This window comes from Nerophis ophidion, linkage group LG14, assembly GCF_033978795.1.
Source record: "Nerophis ophidion isolate RoL-2023_Sa linkage group LG14, RoL_Noph_v1.0, whole genome shotgun sequence".
NCBI lineage: Eukaryota > Metazoa > Chordata > Actinopteri > Syngnathiformes > Syngnathidae > Nerophis > Nerophis ophidion.
The window spans coordinates 42,848,585-42,857,420 of NC_084624.1; positions in this window are offsets into that span (position 1 = coordinate 42,848,585).

Consider the following 8,836-nt stretch of genomic DNA (forward strand, 5'->3'; position numbering starts at 1 on the left):
CCAGCGCCCCCCGCGACCCCTAAAGGGAATAAGCGGTAGAAAATGGATGGATGGGATGGAGTAGAATTATAATCAACAATATGTAAAATAAGAAGTGAATTAGATTTATATAGCGCTTTTTCTCTAGTGACTCATATCGCATTACATAGTGAAACCCAATACCTAATTTATACATTTAAATCAGAGTGGGTGGCACTGGGAGCAGGTGGGTAAAGTGTCTTGCCCATGGACACAACGGCAGTGACCAGGATGGCGGAAGCGGCGATCGAACCTGCAACCCTCAAGTTGCTGGCACGGCCGCTCTACCAACAGAGATATACCGCCCCAGAAAGAGCAATTTAAAACAATATAAAAACAAGATACTTTTTATATATCTACTATGGACATGTCCACTGTGTGGATTAATACAAATAAATAAAAAAGTATATTTCCTGGTTTAAAGGCATTCGGAGCAGCTGCAGCCTCATCATTTCCAGCCTGCGTTCATCATTCAGAAACATTATGAACAAGAGGATGAGCATTTTCTGGACAATTTAGTGTTTTTTTGCCGCCTGCAAAAAATGCTATTTGTCAAAAGTATGACTCTCATCAAGGCATACTGCAGAATTACAGTGAAACAATTTCCAGCCTTTTATGGCCAAATTGAGGCAACACGCTTTTTAAAGTGCTAATTCCATTGGCTGTGGCTGTAAATTGGATATGCTACTGATTACCTCCGCATTGCTGCAGCAAGCCAAGCAAATACACAGAAATTATACAAGCATATTTACAAGGCCTGTGAACCTGCAAATGATTCCTATTTTGCAGGTGTACGAGTAAAGCGAGGGGAAATGGTGTGTCTGCCGTTGTTAATGTTCATTACTTATTCATTTAGACTTGCTGTGATACTTTTGAAAGTGCTCGTATCGGGAGGAAAGGCAGACTTTTCGCCTATATAAAATGAAAGATTAGGAGACGATGTCGCAGGAAATGAGCAGCACGCTGTAATAAAGTACGGACAATCCTGAAGGCGAAAGATCAGCGGCCGTTATAAAAGCAGTAAACCACAGTCAGTGTTCAAGTTTGCAGTTTAATGAGCTTAGGCCACAAATGTATTCAAAAAGAACGAGAGTGCCTTCTTCAATCGCACGCTTTGATTATGAATGACCGGCGGCGGTGGCGTTATTCAGCGCAAGGTGCAGCTCGTTACAAGCGGAAACGATGCAGCTGCTCGTGCATCGCTCGTTTGTTAGATGGATCTTCTCGCCAGAAACAAACACTCGTGTTGACTTTTTAGTTTTTTTAAAGGGGAACATTATCACAATTTCTGAAGGGTTAAAACCAATAAAAATCAGTTCCCAATGGCTTATTTTATTTTTCAAAGTTTTTCTCAAAATTTTCTCAAAAGCCGAAAAACGGCTTCAAAGTGCCTGATTAATCTTCGTTATATTCACCCATCCATTATCCTGTGACGTCACAGCGTGACCACACAGAAACAAACATGGTGAACAGCACAGAAAGGTATAACGATATTAGCTCGGATTCAGACTCGGATTTCAGCGGCGTAAGCGATTCAACACATTAAGCATGTATTGAAACGGATGGTTGGAGTGTGGAGGCAGGTACCGAAAACGAAATTAAAGAATAAACAGAAGTTTTTGAGCAATATCACAACAGACAGCGGCACGGGAGGAAGCGCGGACGAATTCGGCGATCGCCTTCTAACCAACGATTGGTATGTGTTTGTTTGGCATTAAATGTGGGTGGAGGGAAAGGCTGGATGCAAATATAGCTACAAATGAGGCATAATGATGCAATATGTACATACAGCTAGCCTAAATAGCATTTTAGCATCGATTAGCTTGCAGTCATGCCGTGACCAAATATGTCTGATTAGCACAACTCCACATAAGTCAATAACATCAACAAAACTCACCTTTGTGATTTCTTTGACTTTATCGTTGGAAATGCATCTGCTTTGAGTGTCGCAGGATATCCACACATTCTTGCCATCTCTGTCGTAGCAAAGCTGTCGTCGGTAAAGTGTGTGGAACAAACGAGGGACTTTCGCATCTTTTGACCACTGTTGCAACTTGAATCCGTCCCTGTTCGTGTTGTTACAACCTCCGACAACACACCGACGAGGCATGATGTCTCCAAGGTACGGGAAAACAGTCGAAAAAACGGAAAATGACAGAGCTGACTTGACTTGGTGTGTGTAATGTGTTTGTGAAAATGGAGGGTCGCTTCACGACGTGACGTCACGGGTGAAAGGTCATTGCTCCGACAGCCAAACAATTGAAAGGCGTTTAAAGGGGAACATTATCACCAGACTTATGTAAGCGTCAATATATACCTTGATGTTGCAGAAAAAAGACCATATGTTTTTTTAACCGATTTCCGAACTTTAAAAAGGTGAATTTGGCGATTTAAACGCCTTTCAATTGTGCGCCTGTCGAGTGATGACCTTTTACCCGCGACGTCACAACATGAAGCAATCTGCCATTTTCTCAATCTTATTACACACACCAAGTCAAATCAGCTCTGTTATTGTCCGTTTTTTCGACTGTTTTCCCGTACCTTGGAGACATCATGCCTCGTCAGTGTGTTGTCGGAGGGTGTAACAAAACTAACAGAGACGGATTCAAGTTGCACCAGTGGCCAAAAGATGCGAAAGTCCCTCGTTTGTTCCGCACACTTTACTGACGACAGCTACGCTACGACAGAGATGGCAAGAATGTGTGGATATCCTGCGACACTCAAAGCAGATGCATTTCCAACGATAAAGTCAACGAAATCTGCAATATTGGAAAATAAACCACCACTGAATCTGTCTTGGTTGACAAGACTTTGCAGCATCGCGTGGACATCAGGGGCGGTACCTCTGGATTGGCAGACCGGGGTGGTGGTTCCTCTCTTTAAGAAGGGGGACCGGAGGGTGTGTTCCAACTATCGTGGGATCACACTCCTCAGCCTTCCCGGTAAGGTTTATTCAGGTGTACTGGAGAGGAGGCTACGTCGGATAGTCGAACCTCGGATTCAGGAGGAACAGTGTGGTTTTCGTCCTGGTCGTGGAACTGTGGACCAGCTCTATACTCTCGGCAGGGTTCTTGAGGGTGCATGGGAGTTTGCCCAACCAGTCTACATGTGCTTTGTGGACTTGGAGAAGGCATTCGACCGTGTCCCTCGGGAAGTCCTGTGGGGAGTGCTCAGAGAGTATGGGGTATCGGACTGTCTTATTGTGGCGGTCCGTTCCCTGTACGATCAGTGCCAGAGCTTGGTCCGCATTGCCGGCAGTAAGTCGAACACATTTCCAGTGAGGGTTGGACTCCGCCAAGGCTGTCCTTTGTCACCGATTCTGTTCATAACTTTTATGGACAGAATTTCTAGGCGCAGTCAAGGTGTTGAGGGGTTCCGGTTTGGTAACCGCAGGATTAGGTCTCTGCTTTTTGCAGATGATGTGGTCCTGATGGCTTCATCTGACCGGGATCTTCAGCTCTCGCTGGATCGGTTCGCAGCCGAGTGTGAAGCGACCGGAATGAGAATCAGCACCTCCAAGTCCGAGTCCATGGTTCTCGCCCGGAAAAGGGTGGAGTGCCATCTCCGGGTTGGGGAGGAGACCCTGCCCCAAGTGGAGGAGTTCAAGTACCTAGGAGTCTTGTTCACGAGTGAGGGAAGAGTGGATCGTGAGATCGACAGGCGGATCGGTGCGGCGTCTTCAGTAATGCGGACGTTGTACCGGTCTGTTGTGGTGAAGAAGGAGCTGAGCCGGAAGGCAAAGCTCTCAATTTACCGGTCGATCTACGTTCCCATCCTCACCTATGGTCATGAGCTTTGGGTCATGACCGAAAGGATAAGATCACGGGTACAAGCGGCCGAAATGAGTTTCCTCCGCCGTGTGGCGGGGCTCTCCCTTAGAGATAGGGTGAGAAGCTCTGCCATCCGGGAGGAACTCAAAGTAAAGCCGCTGCTCCTTCACATCGAGAGGAGCCAGATGAGGTGGTTCGGGCATCTGGTCAGGATGCCACCCGAACGCCTCCCTAGGGAGGTGTTTAGGGCACGTCCAACCGGTAGGAGGCCACGGGGAAGACCCAGGACACGTTGGGAAGACTATGTCTCCCGGCTGGCCTGGGAACGCCTCGGGATCCCCCGGGAAGAGCTAGACGAAGTGGCTGGGGAGAGGGAAGTCTGGGTTTCCCTGCTTAGGCTGTTGCCCCCGCGACCCGACCTCGGATAAGCGGAAGATGATGGATGGATGGATGGATGAATCTGCCGGAGTGCGAGCTATTCAGGGATGATGGCAGTCTGTTCCCGCAGACGAGCGAAGTAAACCCCCTGGATGTCTTGGCTAAGACGTGATTTATGCCACTTCTTTTTCTGTCTCATTTTGTCCACCAAACTTATAACGTTGTGCATGAATGCACAAATGTGAGTTTTGTTGATGTTTTCGACTTATGTGGAGTGTGCTAATCAGACATATTTGGTCACGGCATGACTGCAAGCTAATCGATGCTAACATGCTATTTAGGCTAACTGTATGTACATATTGCATCATTATGCCTCATTTGTAGCTATATTTGCATCCAGCCTTTCCCTCCAACCACATTTAATGCCAAACAAACACATACCAATCGTTGGTTAGAAGGCGATAACCGAATTCGTCCTCGCTTCCTCCCGTGCCGCTGTCTGTCGTGATATGGCTCAATAGCTTCAGTTTCTTCTTCAATTTCGTTTTCGCTACCTGCCTCCAAACTCCAACCATCCGTTTGTATATATGCGTAATCTGTTGAATCGCTTACGCCGCTGAAATCCGAGTCTGAATCCGAGCTAATATTGCTATACCTTTCTGTGCTATCCGCTATGTTTGTTTATGGTGGTTTCACGTTGTGACGTCACAGGATAATGGACGGGTGGATATAACAACGGTTAAAATCAGGCACTTTGAAGCTGTTTTTCAGGATATTGCGTGATGGGTAAAATTTTGAGAAAAATTACGAAAAATAAAATAAGTCACCGGGAACTGATTTTTATAGGTTTTAACCCTTCAGAAATTGTGATAATGTTCCCTTTTAAATCGTCAAATTCACCCTTTTAGAGTTCGGAAATCGCTTAAAAAAACATACGGTCTTTTTTCTGCAACATCAAGGTATATATTGACGCTTACATAGGTCTGGTGATAATGTTCTCCTTTAATGGAAGCCATTGCAGAGCCTCTGCAATGTCAAACAATGGTCAGCAAAGGTCAAAAGGTCATGTCCACGGTCAAATATGGGCATGTTTATGTGCAAAATAACCACGGGGCGACTTTTCTGAAGGCACCATTATTTCTTCTCACAAAACAGACTTCTTTGTTCCTTTGAGATGCAATGAACTTTACCTTGTAGCCTATCGAGAGACGACATCGATCGCTTGGCGGTCTGCTTCACGTCTTACAGGTTTGGGAGGGTTTGGGGGACGGGGGTGGGGCGTTCGTGCCATTTGTGGCTCGAGTAATACCTTGAACTCTGCTCACATGACTCTCTGGAGCGTAAAGAAATCAATATGTGGGACCTGTAATGGCAGACAACAATAAAGACCATCAGAATTATTACATTTGTGAAGGGGCAAAAAGAGAAAAGGTCTGCTCCATTTTGGTTGTTTACTCTATTGAGGGGAAGTAGACGATGTAAGACTTTGTTCACAGGTGATGAAATGTGCATAGTGCCATGAAAAACATGAACAATGTGGGAAAATAAAGATTTGATCCCCTGCTGATTTTTTAAGTTAACCCCATCCATCCATCCATCCATTTTCTACCGCTTATTCCCTTTCGGGGTCGCGGGGGGCGCTGGCGCCTATCTCAGCTACAATCGGGCGGAAGGCAGGGTACACCCTGGACAAGTCGCCACCTCATCACAGGGCCAACACAGATAGACAGACAACATTCACACACTAGGGCCAATTTTAGTGTTGCCAATCAACCTATCCCCAGGTGTATGTCTTTGGAAGTGGGAGGAAGCCGGAGTACCCGGAGGGAACCCACGCAGTCACGGGGAGAACATGCAAACTCCACACAGAAAGATCCCGAGCCTGGATTTGAACCCAGGACTGCAGGAGCTTCGTATTGTGAGGCAGACGCACTAACCCCTCTGCCACCGTGAAGCCCTTAAGTTAACCCCCCTACAAAGAAATAAGCACTCCAGAACTTTTATCAATCAATCAATCAATGTTTGTCACCGACGTCCCACTGGGGTGAGTTTTTCCTTGCCCTTATGTGGGCTCTGTACCGCGGATGTCGTTGTGGCTTGTGCAGCCTTTTGAGACACTTGTGATTTAGGGCTATATAAATAAACATTGATTGATTGATTGATTGATTGATTGAATGTTTATTTATATAGCCCTAAATCACAAGTGTCTCAAAAGGCTGCACAAGCCACAACGACATCCTCAATTCAGATCCCACATAAGGGCAAGGAAAAACTCACAACCCAGTGGGATGTCAATGAGAATGATGATGAGAAACCTTGAAGAGGACCGCAGTTAGGACCCCCCCCCCCCCTTCCTCTAGGGGTGATCAGATGCAATGGACGTCGAGTGGGTCTAGCATAATATTTCGAAAGTCCAGTCCATAGTGGACCTTACATAATAGTGCGAGTCCAGTCCATAGTGGGACCAGCAAGAGACCATCCCGAGCGGAGACGGGTCAGCAGCGCAGAGATGTCCCCAACCGATGCACAGGCGAGCGGTCCACCCGGGGTCCCGTCTCTGGACAGCCAGCACTTCATTCATTGCCACCGGACCAATGGATGCAATAATTGATCGATGTGAGAAATACAAACCACGTTCCCATATGAGTTGGGAAATTGTGTTAGATGTAAATATGAACGGAATACCATGAATTGATTAACGTGGACCCCGACTTAAACAAGTTGAAAAACTTATTCAGGTGTTACCATTTAGTGGTCAATTGTACGGAATATGTACTGTACTGTGCAATCTACTAATAAAAGTATCAATCAATCAATCAATCAATACAATGATGTGCAAATCCCCCTCAACCCATATTCAATTGAATGCACCACAAAGACAAGATATTTGATGTTCAAACTCATAAACTTTATTTTTTATTTTTTGTAAATAATAATTAACTTAGAATTTCATGGCTGCAACATGTGCCAAAGTAGTTGGGAAAGGGCATGTTCACCACTGTGTTACATCACCTTTTATTTTAACAACACTCAATAAACGTTTGGGAACTGATGAAACTAATTGTTGAAGCTTTGAAAGTGGAATTCTTTCCCATTCTTGTTTTATGTAGAACTTCAGTCGTTCAACAGTCCGGGGTCTCCGCTGTTGTATTTGTATACGTGTTTGATGAGCATTCCTCAACTTTATCAGTATTTATTGCCGCCTCTCCCAACTTCTTTGTCACGTGTTGCTGGCATCAAATTCTAAAGTTAATGATTATTTGCACAAAAAAAAAAATGTTTATCAGTTTGATCAAATATGTTGTGTTTTTAGCACATTCAACTGAATATGGGTTGAAAATGATTTTCAAATAATTTTATTCCCTTTATATTTACATCTAACACAATTTCCCAACTCATACATACTCATACTTTAAGGTTTTACTACTTACGTATAAAATACTACACGGTCTAGCTCCATCCTATCTTGCCGATTGTATTGTACCATATGTCCCGGCAAGAAATCTGCGTTCAAAGGACTCCGGCTTATTAGTGATCCCCAAAGCCCAAAAAAAGTCTGCGGGCTGTAGAGCTTTTTCATTTCGGGCTCCAGTACTCTGGAATGCCCTCCCGGTAACAGTTCGAGATGCCACCTCAGTAGAAGCATTTAAGTCTCACCTTAAAACTCATTAGTATACTATAGCCTTTAAATAGACTCCCTTTTTAGACCAGTTGATCTGCCGTTTCTCTTCTTTTTCTTCTATGTCCCACTCTCCTTTGTGGAGGGAGTCCGGTCCGATCCGGTGGCCATGTACTGCTCGCCTGTGTATCGGCTGGGGACATCTCTGCGCTGCTGATCAGCCTCCGCTTGGGATGGTTTCCTACTGGCTCCGCTGTGAACGGGACTCTCGCTGCTGTGTTGGATCCGCTTTGGACTGGACTCTCGCGACTGTGTTGGATCCATTATGGATTGAACTTTCACAGTATCATGTTCTCATATGTTCTCATAGTCATCAGTATCATCAGTATCACAGTATCATGTTCTCATAGTCATCATTGTCACCGATGTCCCACTGGGTGTGAGTTTTCCTTGCCCTTATGTGGGCCTACCGAGGATGTCGTAGTGGTTTGTGCAGCCCTTTGAGACACTAGTGATTTAGGGCTATATAAGTAAACATTGATTGATTGATATGGAAAGGGGGTTTGTACAAAATAACATCGCTCTAGACAGTGTGACCGACTCGAAAGTCGACGGGGAAACTCCTTTATGACACCAGTAACAGATATTGATCACATATTTATAATCATGTGTAACGGTCGGTTCTGATGTGAGCTCACTTTCAAGCCTTCTTGAGGGATTCTAGTTCGAGACATTTGTTGATGTGAAGCAGTAAACGCTGAGATTTGTGTGATGCTGCAAATATAAGCGCAATGCTTGCATATGCGTCAACATTTACAATCTACCCGCCTCGACATTGGCGAGCCTACCGGGTGCACAGAGCAGGTATCTGCTGCCAAAACATGCATAATGAATGCATTAAATATCTCTCATTCTGCCCACAGATGAAATTCAGAGGCACATTTTTCCTCCGCTCAGCTGCGGGAAGCCCTCATATCGACATGCTGATTAGTTTGAGGGTTCCAGCCTGCAAACAGATGCTGCTCCTAGGGCAAAACATCTCCTTAAATCC